The sequence below is a fragment of the Ursus arctos genome, unplaced genomic scaffold (assembly GCF_023065955.2).
Source record: "Ursus arctos isolate Adak ecotype North America unplaced genomic scaffold, UrsArc2.0 scaffold_27, whole genome shotgun sequence".
Classification (NCBI taxonomy): Eukaryota; Metazoa; Chordata; class Mammalia; order Carnivora; family Ursidae; genus Ursus; species Ursus arctos.
Window position 1 is genome coordinate 37,105,044 of NW_026622952.1, and position 21,392 is coordinate 37,126,435.

The 21,392-nt window shown below is 39.9% G+C and overlaps 1 protein-coding gene across 3 annotated transcripts in view; it reads left to right on the top strand.

Moving 5' to 3' along the window:
* The window catches only part of FAM149A (family with sequence similarity 149 member A), a 45,546-nt gene that overhangs the window by 3,329 nt on the left and 20,825 nt on the right, over nucleotides 1-21,392 (top strand). Inside the window, exon 1 of one of the 3 annotated variants that reach the window (XM_044387624.3) lies at nucleotides 19,311-19,393. The exons of 1 other annotated variant lie outside the window; for it this stretch is intronic. The gene's annotated coding sequence lies outside the window, so the exon portion shown is untranslated. Of the gene's footprint in view, nucleotides 1-19,310; nucleotides 19,394-19,605; nucleotides 19,730-21,392 lie in introns of those variants that run through there. One more of the 3 variants, XM_026508641.4, reaches the window with a different exon arrangement.

The following is a 21,392-nucleotide window of genomic DNA, read 5'->3' on the forward strand; positions in this document are numbered from 1 at the left end:
TAAGACCATTACACTCAGTTACAAAGGAAAATCCTCATCCACAGTTTATATTTCTTTGAAGAAAACCCATGCATTTTACATTCTGTTTCTGGACTGTTCTATTCAAATTAGAGATAGTGAAATTTATTGGAGTAGGGAAGTATGCAAACTTTCTTTCAATTGTGGGTCTTTTTTTTTTTTTTTTTTTTTTTTTTTACTACAGTGCTGTATAGCAGCACGAATTTTGATCTCTGAACCACGGATTCAATAAATGAATGGCCCACAGAAGGAGGCCTTGCCCTTTGCATTCCACCAAAGGCATTGGCTGCCACATCTGAACCAGAACTCATTCACACTGTTTTTCAGTCTCGCCCACACCCCGCACTGCCTTTTTGCACTTCTGAACTACACAGTTACCACCTTGGGAAAGGTCTTATTCTGTCTGTTCTGGAAATACGAGAAATGCTAACAGTAGGAAAGGGAGGTAGCTAGATAGATGGACAATAGCTGTATGTGAATGTTGGTAGATTGTGAACTTCATATGGTCAGAAAGGATTTCTATCTTCTGTAAGTTATAGCTGCTGGCATATAATTATTGTTTGTTTTGTTTTTGTTTTTGAGTGATTGAGTTCCATCGTCGGAGTCATGTTAGTGTGGACATTATGGCAGTAACTGCCTGCAGGGCTTGTTCACTAGGCTGGCAATAACACGAATGCAGGGGCTTATCTCGCAGTTCATCCGTTTCCGAAGCAGCCCAGGGTTGGAGCGATGCCCGTGCAACCAGGAATCAGAGAGCGGAATTCTAATCTCAGACCATCTGCTAGCTGTGTAATTCTGGGCAGGTTATTCAGTGTTCCAAACCCTAGGTTTTCCTCCTTGATAAAATGCAGCTGAGAATAATACTTGCCTCATAGGGATGTTCCAAAAATTAATTGCAATAACATCTCAAGTGCCTAGCACATGGAGAAAAGCTTTAAAAATGTTAGCCATGATTACCATCTGCTTCTTGGCACAGAAATGAAATTTGAGAGCATGTTTCCTGAAAGGATACATTCCAGGTGAAGGAAAGAGTGGCAGAAAAAAAGAATTCATTTGCAGTTATCATCTGACTGCAATACCTGGCATCTCTTAGTTCCATTATTTGGGAGAACAAATTAGAGTACTCTAATCTGTCATCACAACGGACAGAAGATAAAGGTTACCTTCATTGGTACAACCGCTGGTTGTGGTATAATACCTAGAAGAAATGTATTTGCTACCCTGGGATCAGACTTTTAATTTTTAATTTTTACGACCACCTCAGAATAATCAGTAACATCACATGTTGTTCCTGGCCCCCCCTTTGTACAGCTCTTGGCCATTCCTACCCACTAGCCTTGTGATTCAGTTCACACATTACGTCCTATTTGGACTATAAGCTCTTTGTCCTGTGCCACTGAAGACGACACATGCAATAAATAAAGCCATACATATAAAATGAAAAATATAGCAATAAATATAAAATAAAAAGCGATTTTATTAACTTTCGTGAGTAATCTCATAAAAATCTAGAGGCAATTTAAATGTCCTTCCTTAAGAATAATTGCTGTCTTGGTTCTTTCTGTTTCGTTGTCTTAGAGTTTCCCCAAAGTTAGCATTGTTTTCTGCTGGGACTTTGCATTTCCTCAGGGATGAATAGTGAGCTCAGTAGACAATTGTCATATGACTATTACTTTCTATTACAGTCTTATGACCATTACCTTTATTAAAAATACTAATAACTTGAGTTGGTTGTCCACATATTTACTTAATTGTCTAGCATTTGCTTTAACTGAAGAAAACAATTTCATTTTTACTGTCTTATGCAATCGTTTTTTATGCTTTAAATCATCTTCTTTACTTTGTTATATTTCAAAATCTCAAAAATTATATTTGAGCTAATAATTATATGTTCTGCTATGTATTTAAAGAACACCTTTTAACATTTTTTTTCTAATGTAATAGCTAATATGTATAGCACTTGATACGTGTTAGGTCCATAACTACAATCCTATAATGTGGGATATAAAATCTTGATAGTTCTGGAATTGTACTAGTTAATTCAAATTAGGATAGTTTTTAGAGCATAGATTGGAAGTCAGATTGACTTCAATTCAAATCAGACTTCATAATTTTTCTGAGGCTATTAAGAACAGAATAGTAGTTAAGTATTCACCTTATTTATCTTTTCATCCCTAAAATAGGTGTTAATAATAATACCAAGTCAAAGAGATATTGTAAGCATTAAAAGTGATAATATATGCAAACATCTCCCATTGGTGGCTGCGACATAAGCACTCAATAAGTAGCTATTACTATTGGCTCATAATTATCCTTTTCAATATCTTTTTCTTTATCACCCACCATCAGCATTCTTTGTATAAAGTATAGTTTATTGCTGTTATTTCCAGTAAAGATTAATATATGATTTCCAAAACTTAGTTGTCAACGTGTATTTATAAAAGATCTGTTCCTTTTATTTATTTTTTATTTTTTTTATAATAATATTTTTTATTATGTTAGTCACCGTACAGTACATCCCTGGTTTTTGATGTAAAGTTCCATGATTCATTACTTGCGTATAACACCCAATGCACCATGCAATACGTGCCCTTCTTAATACCCATCACCAGCCTATCCCAGTCCCCCACCCCCTTCCCCTCTGAAGCCCTCAGTTTGTTTCCCAGAGTCCATAGTCTCTCATGGTTCATTCCCCCTTCTGTTTACCCCCCCTTCCTTCTTCCCTTTCTTCTCCTACCGATCTTCCTACTTCTTATGTTCCATAAATGAGTGAAACCCTGTGATAATTGTCTTTCTCTGCTTGACTTATTTCACTTAGCCTAGATCTGTTCCTTTTAAGACCCATAGACCCATAGAGCTAGACCTTCTGAGTAATCAGAACAGCAACTGGAAATGAATCTTATCATCAAAGAATAAGAAAAATAAGATGAATGATTCAGGAGAGGTTTTAGACAAATTGCCATGAGCACATGGTTAGGGGAAAGTGTCCACAGATAAGAGGAAGGGAGGGGCTCAGGAATCTGAGTCCTAGAGAATGTGCCAAATTGGGGCACATGGAGACTTTGGATTTGGAAGGACATTTCAGGAGACTAACTGTGAGCAAATCATGGAGGCACAAACTGTATGTCACGCAAGGAGTTCAGTTTGTTAGGAGCGCAGTGTTGGTGAGAAGGCGTCAGGAGAAAACCAGGGAGAGGCTTGAATACCAAACTCTGTTTAGTAAACACTGGAGAGGCCACTGAACGTTTTTAGACAGAGAAGTGGCGTGAATAGGACTGAGCTTCAGAAGGAGTAAGCTGATGCACAGGAGAGTATAAACCCAGAAATAGTAGATCGCTCTGGCAATAAACCCCTTGAGAGGTACGAGGGCCTGGGACGCAGATGATAAAAATAAAGATACTGGGATGATAAATATCACAAGAATGGCAATGCCTGGGTACAGCTGAAGGAAGCAAGAAGGAGAGATGAAGATCTTTCACATGGCTGCGAGGAGAATGCCGTTAATAAAGCAGGACCACAGAAGAGGGTTTGTTGGGTAGATGAGGAATTCACTTTAGGACGCATATTGAGTTGAAATCTTAGGAAAACAACCGAAGACGGTGTCAGGCAGAGAGCTGGATGTTTGTTAGTGGAACTTGGGAGAAAGATTAAGGACTGGAAATACAAGTATGGCAGCTTTACTTATGCAGTTGGTGGTGACTATGTACAGCAATTACGAATTCTACAACAGCGCGTTACATCCTCCGCAAGATATAGTAATCTGTTTTTGTTGTTGCTGGGTTTTTAAGATCTTCTAAAATTAGAGGTGTTCTTCACTGTGCTAGACTAGCATTTCTCAACATGTGTCCCACCAGTTACCTATTCCTAGTCCATGATGAGTACAAAAAGTGGGAGTAAGCATTTAGAAACTTCTATAGTAATTAACAGAGTAACTTTATGCCTATCGGCTGATAACAAAACATTTGTGTTTGTATTTTGTGCATCTGTGTTTCCATTTCATTTTCTAGCTTATTTATTTTTATTATACTTTGACAATTATTTATCCACAATGAATTGGAAAGTTTTTTTAAATGGTCTCACACTACACAATAGTTTAAGAAGCACTGAGGCAGACTTGACTCAGATACTGTTAGACCACAAGGGGCAAAATATTTCAGGACACCAAGAGAGAAAAAACCAGCCAAATGATTATACTATCTTTTTACTCTCCCTAAAATACCGGGCTAAGCAACATTCAGAGTATCTCCTGGTTAAAGATGAGATTCTTTCAGTTGCTCAAATGATCTAGACTTGCAAATATACTCTATTCACAATACCTTTGGGAGCTGGGGCCCTGGGAATACAACCTGTAGCCAAGAGACCGCTGCGCAATACAAGGGGGTTTCTCATACTATTACTTTTTTTGTTTTTTGAAGTCGTAAGCCAAAGGCTATGCCCATCATGACTCTCATAATTCATTCACAACCCTTGATGGCAATTTGTCTCATAAAGAATAACTTGCAAACGTACATACTTTCCAGACAAAAGGAACTTTTGACAGGAGATTTGCAAACATGATATGTTTTCTTCTCTTGTTGCCCATCTATCCTCTTTGGGAACAGTCCTTTGTTTGTGATTAAGAGATAGTCATAATGTCTTAATCTCTTCCGAATCCCATAGAAATGAAGCATGTCACAGTGAGGGCACTGATCTTATGTCCTGAGGCTATTTTCCCATATTTTAAATTTAATTTCCATTTGAGGCTCACATTCTACCAAAATGGTAGAAACTAAAACTCAGTTGTCTGGTATTTCTCCCATCTTTATCTTAGGCTTGAGCTGCTTTCTTGGGGGTGGGGTGGGGTTGTGCTTACATGGGACCAGGATATTCAGTGGCAGAGAAGGAGCCCACTTGTCTGTTGATAACCTCTGTCCTTGCTGAATCCACTCAAATGTCCATAATCTCATCTTATCCTTCTTTATAACCCAGGTCTCGGTCATGTAGCCACCAAGTCTCTTCAAGTCAGGGCACTCTCCCTTATTTCTGTGGTGCTCATGAGAGCCCCTGGGGTCAGCCTGTTCCTCTCATACCAGTGTTCTCCATTATAGGACTTCCAGGAGATGCCAATCCCCACCACGTCCCCTTTCTTTTCTCCGGGATCCTTACCTGAGCTCTCCTGAAGGATCGATCAGGGCACAGGTGCCCTCTGATCCCTCACCCAAGATCCTTGAGAAAACCTCTAGGAACTCCCTCGTGCTGAATGCCTGATTCAGGGACCCACCAGTTCATGGGAATGAGAAAAGACATTCCTTCCTCCACTAGGCCCATTACTACACCATGGTGCAAATCAAGCAGAGGACTGTCTAGATTCAGTCTACCTCCTGGCTTTGTGCATTCTCTGGGGTACAGTGTCCCTAACGGACTATTACGCATCGTAGTGGCCACCCAAGTCCACTTCCTCATTTCCTAATCTCCCTAAGATTCCCTTCTCAGAGACAGAAGATCTGACCCACAGAATCTTCCCATTCTCAGAAATCTGTTTCTCTTCGGAGGGTTGGGAAGAACCTCCCTGATGTATGTGTTTTTCCCTAAATCTTTTACGAGGCTAAAAGTCCATACCAATCTTGTAAGTTCAGGCTTTAATAAACACACACACACACACACACACACACACACACACACACACACCCCAAGGGGTGGGGGGACCCTGCTGCATTCTGTTTTCTGAAGCAATAAGCAAAAAAAGCTTTGGATGATACAGTGTGGAAGGGGACAAAGGAACATGAAAACATTAGGGGAAAAAATATCAGTTGAAATACATTTAAAAATACTTCACACGAGGGACGCCTGGGTGGCACAGCGGTTAAGCATCTGCCTTCCACTCAGGGCGTGATCCCAGGATCCTGGGATCAAGCCCCGCATCAGGCTCCTGCTCTGCTGGGAGCCTGCTTCTTCCTCTCCCACTCCCCCTGCTTGTGTTCCCTCTCTCGCTGGCTGTCTCTATCTCTGTCGAATAAATAAATAAAATCTTTAAAAAAAAAAAATGCTTCACACGGGAACACTTTTCACCTCACCAGAGCAGTGCGGATATGTATTTAATTCAACAACAACCAAACCACACAGTTCTTGGATATAATTTTACAATCTGTAGGCAAACATTTTGCTTTATTACGAAAAACTATCTGAATATTCTTTGGTCCTAGGAATACTAGGTATCTTACATATACATATTAAATAGGGCGTGATTCATAAAATACTTTGTGCTATTTACTAAATAAATGAATAATTACTATTCATTAAATATGTATTGAAAAAAATTTTTTTAATGTTTTATTTTTGAGAGATAGAAATAGTTAATGAAGACACCATGTTTCATAAAGCATAAAAATTAAATAAAGTTTTGAAATGAGTAAATATCCAGTTGCGAATTTGGAAAAGAAGTTGAACGGTCTTTGTCAATGACAAGAAAAACAGTCAAGCCAAGCCTTTCCCTACTTTTGTTTAATAAACAAATTATTAAGGCTAAATAAACTAAGTAAAATAAAGAACTAAATAAAATGTCATATACATGTATATTTTTCTTAGGATCACTGTCCTCTTAAATTTATTGTAATGCCAGTAATAAAGATGAAGACAAACCCCAACTTGGAAGCTCACAGGTTACATTAGGTTTTTAATGCTAATAATTAAATCTCAGAGAGTGTGACTAGATGCCTAGAAGGTTAAAATGGGGACTTCTTTTCAAATGAAACATTTAATTCAAATTTCTACCATTCATCTGTGAAGTCTTAGAAGCCATTCATGTATATCCAAGATTCTTTATAATCTAGTTGCATTAAGTGTCTCCGTGGAAGAAAGTGAGCCCCTCCCCCTTAAAATCCAGTAATTTCATTGCTAAATTAATGCATAAAGATAAATCCTAGGGAAATTTGATTTTATATATAAAATGTATTTTAAAGAAGCAGGTGATACATTCTCAAGAAGAAGTCTACCTCAGTCAGACTTATGTTTTACTCACTCGTTTTAACATTTTTATAAGCATGTTGACTGATGTGAGCATTCTTCGCATGTGTATTATTCTGCAAAGCCAAGATTCTTAGCACTGGAAACAACAGCTGGTATTTCCATGGCTACTAGGTACCAAATGCTGCAGGCATGTTTTATAGACGTTATCATTAACCCACGAAACCAACATACAAGGTAGGAATTTTATTTCCATTTTACAAATGAAGAAATTGAGGCTCAGAAAGGAAAACAGAAATTATTTACTTGCACATGGCTAATGGGTGGAAAATGTAACATTGAAATCCAGGCAGGCAATCTGTATCATGCACAGATATGTATAACCAAGTGTTTTTTTAATGAATTGTTGAAGATGGTAAGGAAGATAAAAACTTATTTCTATGGTAATTGGTAATATTTTCTCTGGAACAAACTGACTCTAAGAAAGTTTACCCTTTCCAAAAATAAATCTGAAAAATAAAAATTATATTAATAAGTAATCTAAAAGTATCTTTCTCAGAATAATACTTCTAGTAATACTGATGAGAGGACCAAATTTAAGGCTTAGTTTTGTCCATTTTCAAGTGCAGATTAAAAAATGACTTTTATTCCAAAGCCATGACTTCTTTAAAATAAAACATTAGTTTTATCAACTCTCTTCTCTTATTATATATATTATTCTTATAAATTATTTCATATATATTTAATAGCAAATCAAATATTTTATTCATACTAGTAAGGCAGATAATTAGCAAGCATTGTCTTACTAGTAAAAATGGAGAAGCAGCAATTAGATATGGCCCTTGCTAGGGGAAAGGGTATACCTTCACATTAGCATTTTCTTAATTAGACGTTTCACCTAAGGGTTTAGAAGAAGCCTTATAATTAAATATTGACCACTGTAATCCTTGCCAGGCACTTATATTCATGTTTATCTAATGAATTTTTTTTCTTTCACATAACATTTAACGTTTTAGATCTTGCTTGTTGATTTCTAACATAATGATATAATTTTAAGTATCTAGAAAATCAAATAATGAGGTATTTCTTTTAAAGGTGCATTAAAGTGACAATTTTTAAATTAATTAACTTCAATTAACTTCAGTTAACTTACAATGAAATTTCTTTTAACGGAGCACATGGAAATTACATTGAAGAAAACTGTTTAACCCTATTTCAGATGTAAAAGAAATATGAATGACAATCGCTGAATTCCAGTGTATGCAGACATCCTATCCTAACACCTGCCCCACACATATACACCGCCTAGTTTGAGGCTAAAAAACGGAATTTTGTGGCAGTCACCCACCATCCTTGTTCTCCCTTCTGACTCCACTGCAGTTCTGCTTCTCTTCCTTTGTCTTAACTTGGTGGTAGAGTTTTACTTTGGACTTGAGGAGAAAATTTGGCTCTTACTTGAGCCCTCCAAACTCCCGGAAACCCGACTTACGCTTGCTCTTTACAAAGAAGCAATGGGTCGCAATTCTGTGGTGATTTTGAGCTGATTTTCCACTTCGGAACCACCGAGGAGGCCGGCTGAAGAGTAGATTGGACTTCTGCAGCAATAAAGCTGTCTTGTGAGTCAGTTACAAATATTGTGGTGATGGCAGTTGTTTCAGAGGCAAAAGTAGCAGTTTGTGTGATTCTCTGAGAATCCCTCCCTCCCCATGAAGCAGTATTGAGCTGGAGTTGATTGAAATGGCCGGCAGGAGCCAATTATGCGCATCTCTTTCATGTTCCACACTGAGTGGCATGGCCATGGTGGCAGGAAGCTGGCCAAGGAGGGACTAGTCACACGCTGCAAGTGTGCAAACGCCTTACATCAGGACTTCTGTTTTTTCAGAGAGCTGGTTTACCAGCACACCACTGCTAAGAAGTAGAAGTATGTTTCCTTCCAAAGCCCTCCTGATATGACAGGTAGATTGGAACAAAAAGATGTTTTTAGCAACAGCTTATGAAATTGCTGAAAATGGTGCTCTCATACGAACACTTAAACAAGATGTTGGGAGCTCTGCCCTTCAGAAATCACAGAACTGGGCAGCAGATGGGGGGTCCCTGTCAAGGAGGGACTCTCAACCTTGGTTTCCACCACATTAGAGAATGCCATTTTTACATGCACGACACGTTTTCATGCACAGTTGTTCTTGTAATCCCCTACTCTCCACATAAACAAGAATATGAAAATGATAGTCTTGAAAGCACTCTATTTTGTAATGCACATCGTTGATAAAATTAGTCTCAAATTTGTGGTTCATGGCTCAAAATGAAGATTGAAGTTAAGGACCATGATTTTAGATGATACATGGATAAGAAGAAATTGTGCCCTGCAGGAGGACTCAGAATAGTTTTCTGTCTTAAAGAGTGACTTAGCTAAATGTTATTGAAAGCAAAACAAAACAAAAAGAACAAACAAACAAACAAAAGAACTCTTCTTGAAACTCCTTAGTACACAATACATTTTCCTGCTCATAATGAGGAAAATGTGTTTTTGAGTTTATTATAGCTAAGGGTTGAGCTGTGCTTACTGGAAATATGTCTGTTATGTTTCAGACCTCATGATTTTTGTGAATTCAAGGTCAATATTAAATTCAGCTTAGGATTAGAATGTTTATTTTTATTATTTAACGCACTTCAGCTGCTCAATTTTTTAATACTGACATTGTAAGTTTAGTATCGTGTGTGTGTGTGTGTGTGTGTGTGTGTGTGTGTGTACTCCAAATACACTTTTAATCCATATACTTGCCCTGTTGGAAACCTCTGTTTTTGCCTCAAGCTGACCATGAGGCAGGATGCAACCTTGTTTTTACCATAAAACATTCATGAATTCTTCCTCATTTAAAGCATTAGGGGAAAATGTATATTTTGCTGAATACTCTTCTGGGAGATGAATGGTGATTTATATCACACATTGGACAATATTTTGCTACGAAAATTGCCTTAGTTCTGCTTTCAGCAATAGCAGACTAGACTGTGTCAGACCAACCACCTGAGTGCAACCAGGAAGGCTGGACAATAAACAAAGAAAACCACTCAGGAGGTAGGGTAAACTGGAAAGAGACCAGCACCGAAGAGACTGAAACCCAGTTTTAAATCTTCTTAATTACTGATTGGATTAGCATGTCTTGGGATTGCCTGAGCCACCCAGCCCAGTCTGCCATAAGAATCAAATTTAACCCACTGAATTTAGCTATAAGCAACAACTCTATATTGTTTCCCAAAGAAAGAATTCACATATAAGAATACAGAAATACTGAATATAAATGTATGGATGGCATGTTTGTACATGTAAATTCTAATGAAAAGAAAGCTGGTGTAGCTTTTATAATATCAGACCAAGTAAATTTTTAAAACAAGAAGCATTAGTGGAGGTAACAAGGGCCATTTTATAAATATAAAAGGGCCACTTTATTAGAAGATATGAAAATTCTAAATTTAGAGGCACTAATAACGTAATTTCAAAAACATATAAAGATGTGTCTATTTTTGACAGACCTGGAGCTAAGTTTTCCCTACCAGTGTGACTTTTGGCAGATTGTGTCTTTCAAGGAATTGGTCTGTTCCATCTTGGTTATCTTGAGCACTGAATATTCCTGTATTAAACTTTGACTGTCCATGGTATTTGTCGTGATATTCCCTGGTTCATTTCTGACTTCAGTAATTTGTGTCCTCTCTCTCTCTCTTTTTCTAGCTAGAGGCTTATTGATTCTTATTAAACTTTTCAATGAACCATCTTTTGGTTTCATTGATTTTCTCCATTAAATTTCCTGTTTTCAATTTTTTTTTATTTCTGCTCTAATTTTTATTATCTCTTTTCTTCTGCTTACTTTAGATTCCATTTACTCTTTCTTTTCTAGTTTCCTAAGGTGGGAGCTTAGAAGATTGATTTTAAATCTTTTCTAATATATGCATTAAATGCTATAATCTCCCTTTAAGCACTATTTTTGCTGTATCCCACAAATTTTGACAGCAAAATCACTAAATAAAAATACAAAAATGCAAAAAAAACCCCAATCACATGGCATTAAACAGACTACGAAAATAATACTTGATAGTATTAGAACCAAAAATAAGAAGGTAAAGTGCTGCCCTGTTTTACATAAATTGAAAACATCCAATCCAGGCAACTCAGGTTTTTTGCTGCTCTATGCATGTCTGTGAATAAGCATGAAAGCACCCTGAGTATTAATTTTGGAATTGCAAATAAATTTTAGTAAGAAGGTGAATTCACAAATAAGAAATCCATGAATAATGAGGATCAACTGTATTTTAATATGTTAATGACATCAAATAAACTGAAACCTATAATAGTGATCTAGGAATTATTACCAAGTCTTCATTTTCTGCTCTACTAATTAAAAGAACGAGTGAAATTAAACACTAAAACACACTTTTTTGAAAAATTTGACTATATTGGTGCTGTAGTGGAGGAAATTAAATTCTTTATAGAATATACCTAGGTGTTTTTGCTTTGAAAGCTTGATGAATTTTTTATAAAAATACTTATAAAACATTTTTCAGATTGTTTCCTCTATCACTTTCTACTATAATACTATGGTAAAGTTAATGCTTAAAAGTAAGAAAAAATATTGATTACAGAAAGTTATTGAATCCATTTATCCAATGTATTAGGTTGACACATAAAATTTCTGATTTTCTGGTTCAAACAGTATATGATTGGCCATTTCATATGATCTTACCTAAAAATTATTGTCCTTAATAGATTGCAGCACTAATTTAGAAATCATTGGATTTCTAAATGACCAATTTTGGTGTTTTGTTTTGAATAAAATACAAATTCTGTATCTTTCTATATTTATGTGTAAGCTGTTAACCTCATAGATTACATAGGACTTTCTAAGTTTTTTATTAGCCTTCGTATTAAAGTCTAATAATTTTTCCTTCTGTTACTCTTTTCAGATACAACATTCCTCGAAATTTAAAAACTTTTCTATATGCTTTGTTAAATATAGCGAGTATGCTTGAGCTTCTCCAGATCTTTGGTAGAGCGCTTGTGAGGTGTATGCCCTGTGTAAAAGACTGAAGTGTGGCGTTGAATAAGCTTTATCTTCAATAGCTGAAGTCAGAATGTTGGCTCTGTCATGTCTTTGACTTCCTTGTGCCTCAGTTTACCAGTCTGCAGAATGGTACTAAAAGTATCCCCGCTTCAAAGAATTAATTGTGAAACAGTTTTCTTTCCTGTGCTTAAAAGTAGCCACCCATCAGGGTGTTGTTAGGATTAGAAGTAGGTGTGTAGGTCCCCGAGCCTATTTGCCACCAAAGTGCCAGCACTCCATCCACAGACAATGTTAGTATCTTGATACTTTCTGTCAGCTGTCATACTAGATAGTGTTCACTGCCATAGTGAGTTTTGATCCAAACAGGATTCCATATCTGCACTGGAGAGAAAACTCACTACATCCTAAATCTGGGGAAAAAACATACATGGTATTAAAATCCATGTTCTTCAGTGTTAACAGATGGGAAAGATGGACATCTAGTGGCTCTCTAGAAGGGTGGCACGCAAACATTTCAGTCCCCAAGGAGTCAAATAATGTTATATTTTGCTTCACACAGGCTGTTCTTAGAAAAAGTTTATATAAAACAAATTTCTGTTGTTATTTAATATCAGATATAACTTATTGTAGTTTATTATAATTCTTTAAAAATAATGTCCTTATAAATTTTACTACCTAGGTAAATTTTTTTCATTTTTATGTTAAATAATATTTTAATTCTAGGGGCTCCTGGGTGGCTCAGTTCATTAAGTGTCCAACTCTTGATTTCAGCTCAGGTCATGATCTCAGGGTTGTGAGAATGAGCTCCACATCGCCCAGCATGGAGCCCAGCGTGGAGTCTGCCTAAGATTCTCTCATATATATATATATATATATATATATATATATACTCACACACATATATAAATTCAACATTTTTCTATAATTTTCTGTAAGCTACGGACTTCACAGTTTATGTAAGACATTATAAGATTATTATACTCTTCATATTAAAATAATAAAATATACAGTGGTTTTATTGGTCTTCTTGGAAAGTGGTCACTAACTTGTAAAATATATTTAAAGGTGTAGAAGAATTTATTGCGAGCATTTTTAAAATAGACTTTATTTTAGAACAGTTTTAAATGTGCGGAAAAGTTGCTCCCTATTATTATCTTACACTATAATGGTACATTTGTCACAAATAATGAACCAACATTGATGTATTATTATTAACTCAAATTCACAGTTCATTCCAATTTCGCTGGTGCATTCCGCCAGGATTCTTCAGAGAAACAGAACTAATAGGATGCGTTTTTATGTCTACATCTGCATCTATATTTATAGATTTATATAAAAAGATGTATTTTGAGAGAGAGAGAGAGAGAGATTAATTTAAGGAATTGGCTCACATGATGGTGGAGGTTTGATAAGTCTACAAGCTGCAGGGTAGGTTGGCAGGCTGGAGACCTGGGGAAGAGTGACATGATGGTGGAGGTTTGATAAGTCTACAAGCTGCAGGGTAGGTTGGCAGGCTGGAGACCTGGGGAAGAGTGACATGATGGTGGAGGTTTGATAAGTCTACAAGCTGCAGGGTAGGTTGGCAGGCTGGAGACCTGGGGAAGAGTGACAGTCTGAGTCCAAAGGCAGTCTGTTCGCAGAATTCCATCTTGCTTAAGGAAAGTCAGTCTTTGTTCTATTAAGGGCTTTAACTGGTTGGATGAGGCCCACCCACATTATGGAGGATAATCTGCTTTGTTCAAAGTCCACTGATTTGGAGTTAGCCATTACAACCAGTTTTCCCCCAATGTCCTCCTTCTGTTCCAAGATCCTATCCAGGATACCATATTACATTTAATCATCATGTCTCCTTAGTATTCGCTGGTTTGAGACAATCTCTCAGACTTTCCTTGTTTCGATGACCTTGAAAATTTGAAGAGCACAGTATTTTATAAAATGTTTCTTGATTAGAATTTGTCTTACATTTTTATCATGATTAGGCTGCAATTATGGGTTTCTGGGAGGAAGACCACAGAGATGAAGTGACATCATCTTCATATCTTCTTAAGGACGTGCTATCATCATGACTCATCACTAATGATGCTGACCTTGATCACCTGGCTGAGGGAGTGCTTGTCAGGTTTTTCCCCTATAAAGTTGTCTTGCCCCCTTTTTGTACTCTACTCTTTGGAATCAAGCCCACACTCAAGGTTGAGGGTAGGAGGTGTTACACTCCATCTCCTGAAAGAAGGAGCAATTACATAATTCATTTATAATTCTTCTGTAGGAGATTCACCTTTCCCCCCATTTATTTATTTGTTCATTCATTTTTTATATCAGTATGTACTTGTAGGTATTTATTTTGTTCTTTGGATTGTAACTGAATACCACATTATTTATTTTGTTACTCAAATTGTTTCAGTTTTAGCCATTCAGGGTTCCTTCAGGTTGGCTCCCAAGTCCCTCTGACATGCCCCCACTCTTTTGTAGGTTTCTGAGTACTTCCTTATTTTCTGACACTATGAATGCTCCAGGTACATTCTTATATTTTCCCTGCCCCAGCCCTCGAATCATCTTTCTCCAAGGAACCCTGGCTCCTCCTGTTGGAGAATGGTACTAGACTCCAAGATCTGGGTGCTGGGTGTGCTCATTGCTACTGGGGACAGCATGGTGGCGGACAGAGAAAATACATGTGTGTCTATGTGAATCTATTTGCAAAGCAAGTTTTGATACGCACAGTTTCAGTTTACGTGATACCGTGCGAGGGCAAGGCTGCCTGTACTGCATTAATATAAAAGGCTCTATGCAACATTTGTATATTGCAACTGCATAAGAGTAAAACGAACAAAAGCGTACTCTCCACTCCGTTTTGTTTTTAAACTGTCACTGGAAGTAACTCAATGTTTCCAGAGCTGAAAGGGAGAATAATTTAAGTCACAATATGTTAGACATCTACATGCACTTTCCAAAAATCACCTCTAACTCATACAACTCTACAAGGAAGAGAATAATACTAGACTTGCTTTCGACAGCTTATGCTCAGAGAATTGGTACACGCTCAGGATTGCCTGGCAAGGGCAAAGAAAAGACAGAATTTGAAATCAGGTCAATTTTTAGGCAATGTAAATGTTGCTCGTAACTATTGATGTGTTATTAAATTACCAATAGATTTTCAGAGAGTGATCACATGCACAATTTCATTTCATCCTAGTGAACTCTCCAAAACAGGCTAAGGCAGGTCCTGATATCCTTATTTTAGGAATTGAGGTCTCCTATTTAATTACTGTGATTATTGATCCCAAGCCCCCTGCCCCCATTAGAATGTAAGACACTCAGACAAGAACGTGGAAATAGCTTTTTACTTTCAGTTCTCAATTATGGTTTAAGTAATCAATAAAGGATGAAAAATTATAAGCAACAAGTACAAATCACATTGAGAAAAATGTTTTTCTTTTATAAATCATATTCAAATGTAGAACAGTTTTAATTCTTTTTTTTTAACGAATTTTTGTCTGCCTATATAAATTTCAATGTGTCTTTAAGGATGAACTCACAGGATCAGTAGCTTTCAGTTCTGATATGCAGTTAAGCCTCTAACTGTGTTTTGATGATGTTTATGACAACTACATGGAATATATGTGTATTTAGAAGAGAATATATATATATATATACATATATATATCTCTCTCTCTCACACAATTTCAAGCTTGCCTAGGAAAGATGGAGTCTTAAAATGTTTAAGCCATATTAAAAATAAAAGTCAAGGGATTTTATACTCTAGAGCTCGTGTGCAATACCGACACCACTAGCTACATGCAGTGAATGAGCACTTGAAATGTGGCTAGTCCTAACTGAGACGTGCTATAAGTATAGATACATGCTGGATTTCAAAGATAGTATCCCCCCATTAAAAAAAGTATTTAAAATATCCCAATAATTTTTAAATTGATTCCATGTTGAAATGATAATATTTTAGATATATTGGATTAAATGAAATATATTATTAACATTAATTTCAATTGTTTATTTTAACTTTATGAATGTGGGTACTAGATACTAGAAAATTTAAAATTCTGTTCTATTTCTCCCAGAGCACACTGCTCCAGACCAATCCAGCGGGAAGATCGTAGGACTTTTGGCTCTCAATCAATGTTGCTTTGGGTTTTGAAATTTGAGAGAAGAGAGCTAGGCACTAAAGAAGGAACTGTCCAGTTTGGGAGCAGAATTCACAGGAAATATAAGAGCCAGGACTTGTTGGGTTTGGAAAGTAAGCTGTTTCAACCTCACAATTTCTCAGAACAAAATTAAGAAACGACCTCCAGGCACAGATCAGATCTGGGGCAGCGGTAAAGGTGAAACCAAAGGTTTGGCTAACTAAAAGCCTCAGGAAGACTTAGGGGCTTAAGAGCCTTGTCCCATGGCAGCCTCCAAGGTGCCCCAGTGACCTGTCCCAGAAAGAAAAGTCAGAGTGGCTTACAGCTGATGGAGTGAACCCTGAAGAAATCCAAAGAAAAGCACATAGGTTATGTGAGGGGATTGCATTAGAGGAGGGGTAGAAGTGCGACCAGCTCGGACTAGAAGCGACTCTGGAAGGAAGCAGGCTGAGGGCTTACTTGTTGCAAACCTGGGCCGTGTCTTCCTCATGAGGAGAACTCAGAGGGTGGAAGCAAGAGCCCAGAAGGCAGAGTGAAGAGCTGGGAGGAAGCCAGGGAGCAGAAGTGGGTCCTAATGAAGAAATCGGAAACAGGAGCCTGCTTGGATTCAAATAGCCGTGGACCGGTGACCACTGTGTCCCCATTGCCCATTCTTTGGGACCCCAGTGCTAGCTGTGATTCTTCAGTCTCTGTCCCTCCACTATGCGTTGTGCATGCAGGAGGCCACTGGCTTATCTCTTTAGTTCACAAGGTCTTCAGATCCAGAGGAAATGCCCCCAAGGAGGAGCCAACTCATCCTCACTTGGACATGATTGAAATGATCACATTCTAGGGAATTCTGAGCAGCCTGAGTATATTGTGCATGTGGGGGAGGAATGTAAATAATGTCTGGACAGAAAGTGGACATGGGAGAGCGAGAATGTGCTTTGGCACGCTTCCCATTGAGAGATGGGTTCTATTTTCCAACGCTTTGAATCTGTGAACGCTTTGATAATGGAGGACAATGTCAGTGGCTCTGTGCCCGTTCAGAGCCAGCCTTTAACAGAGCTGACAGCTCCTGCCTTGGTTTCTTAGAGCCTGAGTTGCCATGTGGGAATTCTGACTGCCCTGCTGGAGAGATTACCCAGGGAGGTCCCGAGACTACATGAGAGGAGGGCCCATCTGTGCCCAGCCTTCCAGCCATCCCTCCGCCCTAAAGTGCTAGCTAGATATGATGTGGGTCACATCTTTGAAATCTCCAGCCCAGCCCAGAGGCCAGTTGAATGCCTCGGAACCACCATGCCACGGAGCCACAATGCCGCTGTGGAGCAGCGGAGCAGACAATTCACCAGCCAAGTCTTGACAGAATTCCTGACTTCTGTGGTTTGTGAGCATAACAAAATGACTTGTTTTAATGCACTAAATTCGGGGTGGTTTGTTGTGCAGGAATAGATACCTGGGACACACAGACACACAGACACCCACACATGCCACATCCTAGTTGAGTGACCTGGAACATTTTACTTAAGGTCTCTGCCTTCAGCATTTTTTTTAAAGATTTTATTTACTTTTTTGTCAGAGAGAGAGACAGAGAGAGAGGGCACAAGCAGGAGAGCAGCAGGCAGAGGGAGAAGCAGGATCCCCACTGAGCAGGGAGCCCGACCCAGGACTCGATCCCAGGACCCTGAGCTCATGACCTGAGCTCATGACCTGAGCTGAAGGCAGACGCTTAGCCGACTGAGCCCCCAGGGTCCCTGCCTTCAGTGTTTTCATCAGTAAAATTGGATGACAGTATTTACCTAGCATGGGTGTTAAAAAATTAAACAAAACAACATACATATAAAGCAGCATGTATTGGGATCATAACCTTCTTCCTTTTGTTTCTGTCAAGTCTCCCTTCACATACCAATAGTATTAGTGGGTATGAGGTTACTTCAGACACCATCCGTTTTCCTGACGGACACACACCTGCACACTCGCTCCCCACGTATATACACATATGTGTGGATCAGGATTTAAAATCTTATTAATTTTCGGATTTAAATATCACTTCAAAACTGATTATTAGTGGTGGTAAATGTGGTGAGGATTCCAGTATTTCCAGAAATGGATGGTTTCGTTGTTGGTAGTGGTTTGTTACCTTCCTCTTCGGGTTGTTCCTTAAAAGATTAAAAATAAACAAGCCAGATTTTCCCCTAATAAGTGGGAGAGGCGTGGTGTAGCTCTGTGCACGCAGGACGCTCAGCAGGAGGAGTCGGCGGGCTTCTCTGGACCTGTTCAGACTGAAAGGCCTCAGATCAACGGCGAGCGTGGCTGCAGCGCGGCTGCGGAGTCCCGGCCTCCATCGCATTCACTGCAGTTACTAGAAACCGCTTGGTGGGAAAGGCGTGCCTATGGAGGGCCCACACTTGGACACCTGCTTATGTACCTTCAACCAAATCATTCCTACTTCTTTCAGTTTATGAATACGGTGGCTTGGTCGTTTTGCTGTCTCACGACATGGGGTCCAGTGACTTTGGTCCTGGCATAATTAGTTGTTCGACTCCAAGATTAAGACAAGCACGTATCCATAAACATAAACACAGGTACGCTCGCTGCTTTGTTGAAAAGTTATTGGCTTGGATGAGATAAAGCATCTATTTGAAGATGGAGAGAGGGAACATGAAGGGAGACAGATCTTTGGCGCTTAATTAGACCTAGAGATTCTGTTAATCAGGTTAGCATCTTGCATTTACCAGGTCTGAGACTTCAATTTTTTTTTTTTTTTAACTTCCCTTCTGCCTACCCTCCCCACCGCAACGCTGCCCAACTAGGAATCCTTTGATGGGAGGAGGGGGATAGGTGAAATCTTTCTGTAGTTCTCGGTCTTTCTCCAGTTAAAAGAATTAAGGATGGCAAACACCTGTCGGGACAGACCCTCCCGCCCAGACAGGCCTCGGGGAAGGGTGAGAAGGCCAGACGGTGCGCACTGGAGGCTTAGGGAGGGAGGGAGGGCGGGTGCCAAGAGGACCAGTGGCCTGCGGCCAAAGCTCAGGTCACTGGATTTTGAAATCGGGCCTCTGGCAGCAGGACTTTTCCAAGGTTAGGTTCCTGGGAACGCGGGGGCGGACGCAGGGCAGGGAGGCGGCGGGCGGGGCGGGGAGCGCTGGAGATCCGCCGCCTGGCCCAGGCCGACCTCCGCGGAGGGCGCTGCGGCCGAGGTGGAGGCGGGAAGGGCGTGCGCGGAGGACACGGGAGGCGTCGCCCAGCCGCGCCGGAATCTGACCGGTGCGGGGCCGTAGGACCTGGAGGGGAAGGCAGTCGGGGCGCCCGGCGAGCAGCCGCGCCCATGGGCCGTGCAGACCCGGCCCGGAGCGCCCCTGGCCGCGCAGCTCAAGGCTCGAGCTTCCCGGGCGCGACTCGGCTGCCCGTGCAGGGCTAGCGGGCTGGGCGCGCAGGGCTGGGCGGGCGGGGAGCCAAGGCCCCGGGGGCGCGGGGGCGCACGGCCGCCCGCCGCCTGCAGGGGGCCCGCGCCGGGTGTCAGCGCCCGGAGGCGCCCAGGCCTCGGGGCTCGGGGCCGGACCCTAGGGACGCGAGCCCGGGCCTGGGGCTGATTGTGATTGGGTAAGTCTCTCTGGCCGGGAAGATGCGATGAACTTTCTGTCGTGTCATGTTTTTGTGCCATGTGTGCGAATTTTTTCCTGGCTGCAAAGCTGGAATCCATCGGGTCTGTGTCCCCGCATCCATTCATGAAATCTCTCGCGCTGACATCATCCGGCTTTCCCAGGCGAAGCTGCTCACTTGCACCGAGAGGCATCCGTCTCGTCTGAGATGACAGGTTCTCCACCAGTCCCAGAGCCCCGGCAGCTTCTAGGATGTGCTTGTATTAAGTCTGGGCGGCGCTGGTGTTTTTTGGGAAGAGGGGAGGGGCTTCGTGAGAGCCAGTCCACCCAGAAAACCATCGTGCATTTCAGCGCTTTCAGAATACAAGTGTTCATTTCGAGCAATGCTTTTAAGCAGAAATACAGAATTTTGGAAGCTTCGATCACTGTTTAATATTGAATGTCTACAAGGCAAAATGGCAGAGGTTTGTGGGCTATCAAGAGGCAAATTTTAAAAAGTAAAAATAGATACTAGAGTCATTTGACACTGGAAATGAGTGACTCATGGAGATTGGGACTCAGGCTTCACTTTGATGCACTGACAAGTTAGGGCCGATATGTTCAATGGGTGCACTTCAGTCTGTCCTAAAACCCAGGTCCTGTTTCCAAATGAACAGCCTTAAATGTACCCATTAGCAGTTTTTTTTAAACATCTCTAAAATTTCAGCAGAATAGACAGGAACTAGTGTAAAATTTATATGTCTATGTATAACGTAATAAAAGCTTAATAGACATTCCACCGCTTTCAAGTTTTAAGGTATTTATTGGACACATCCTAAAAATCCTGTATACTTTTTTAGATGGTATCGTTTATGTAGGAATTGATAGTTCACAGGGAATTAAAAATGCTCAATGTCATTCATGAAATAACAGTACAATGATTGGTTAGGGGAGAGAAATGCAATATTCAAAGCAGATCATAAAAGGAAAACCCAAAGGCAAATTGTATAGATTCTGTTTTTAGTTAACAATGTCAGTAATTTGGGGTCCCTGGAAAGACATGCCATTGGCCTGGGTCCAGGGAGCAGCTCTATCCCTATCTTCTTGGTGACCTTTGGTAGTCATTGCATCAACAGGCTCAAGTTCCTCTTTAGAATTTTTCTGAACCCTGTGGTCAAACGACCTCTCAAGTTCAAAAAGTTCCACAGAAATAGACTTTAGAAGGAGATACGGTGTTATATGAAGAGAGGAAGTAGTTCTTTCATTTTGTCAATCATTTTCTCAGGTTGGAAAGCCTGCCTCCTCTCCCGCCCCCTCCCCCCAAAAAAGGTGAATTTCCTGGAGGAAGAGATTATTGTTCATTGGAAACAAAACAAGCAGCCATGGGTCTGCTTAGTGAATTTTGTTTTCCAGTCGCACAAAAGGAGAGGAGGAGCTGAAAGCAAGAAACCATTTCATCTGGCCCTTTAGTTGTAAAAGTCGCTTTGGGAGAAGCAGTTACTCCAAGAGCTGTGAATTTTCTGTCTTTATACAGGATAAACAAATCTCCAGAAATGTCTTGAGCTGGGAGAGTATGTTTGGGTCTGGTCACAATGCACTCTTCTGCAGTAAGCATGAGTTTATGGAGAAAAAACATGTTCTTTGTTTGGCTCACTAATTTAATCTTTACCTATTGATTCTTCCAG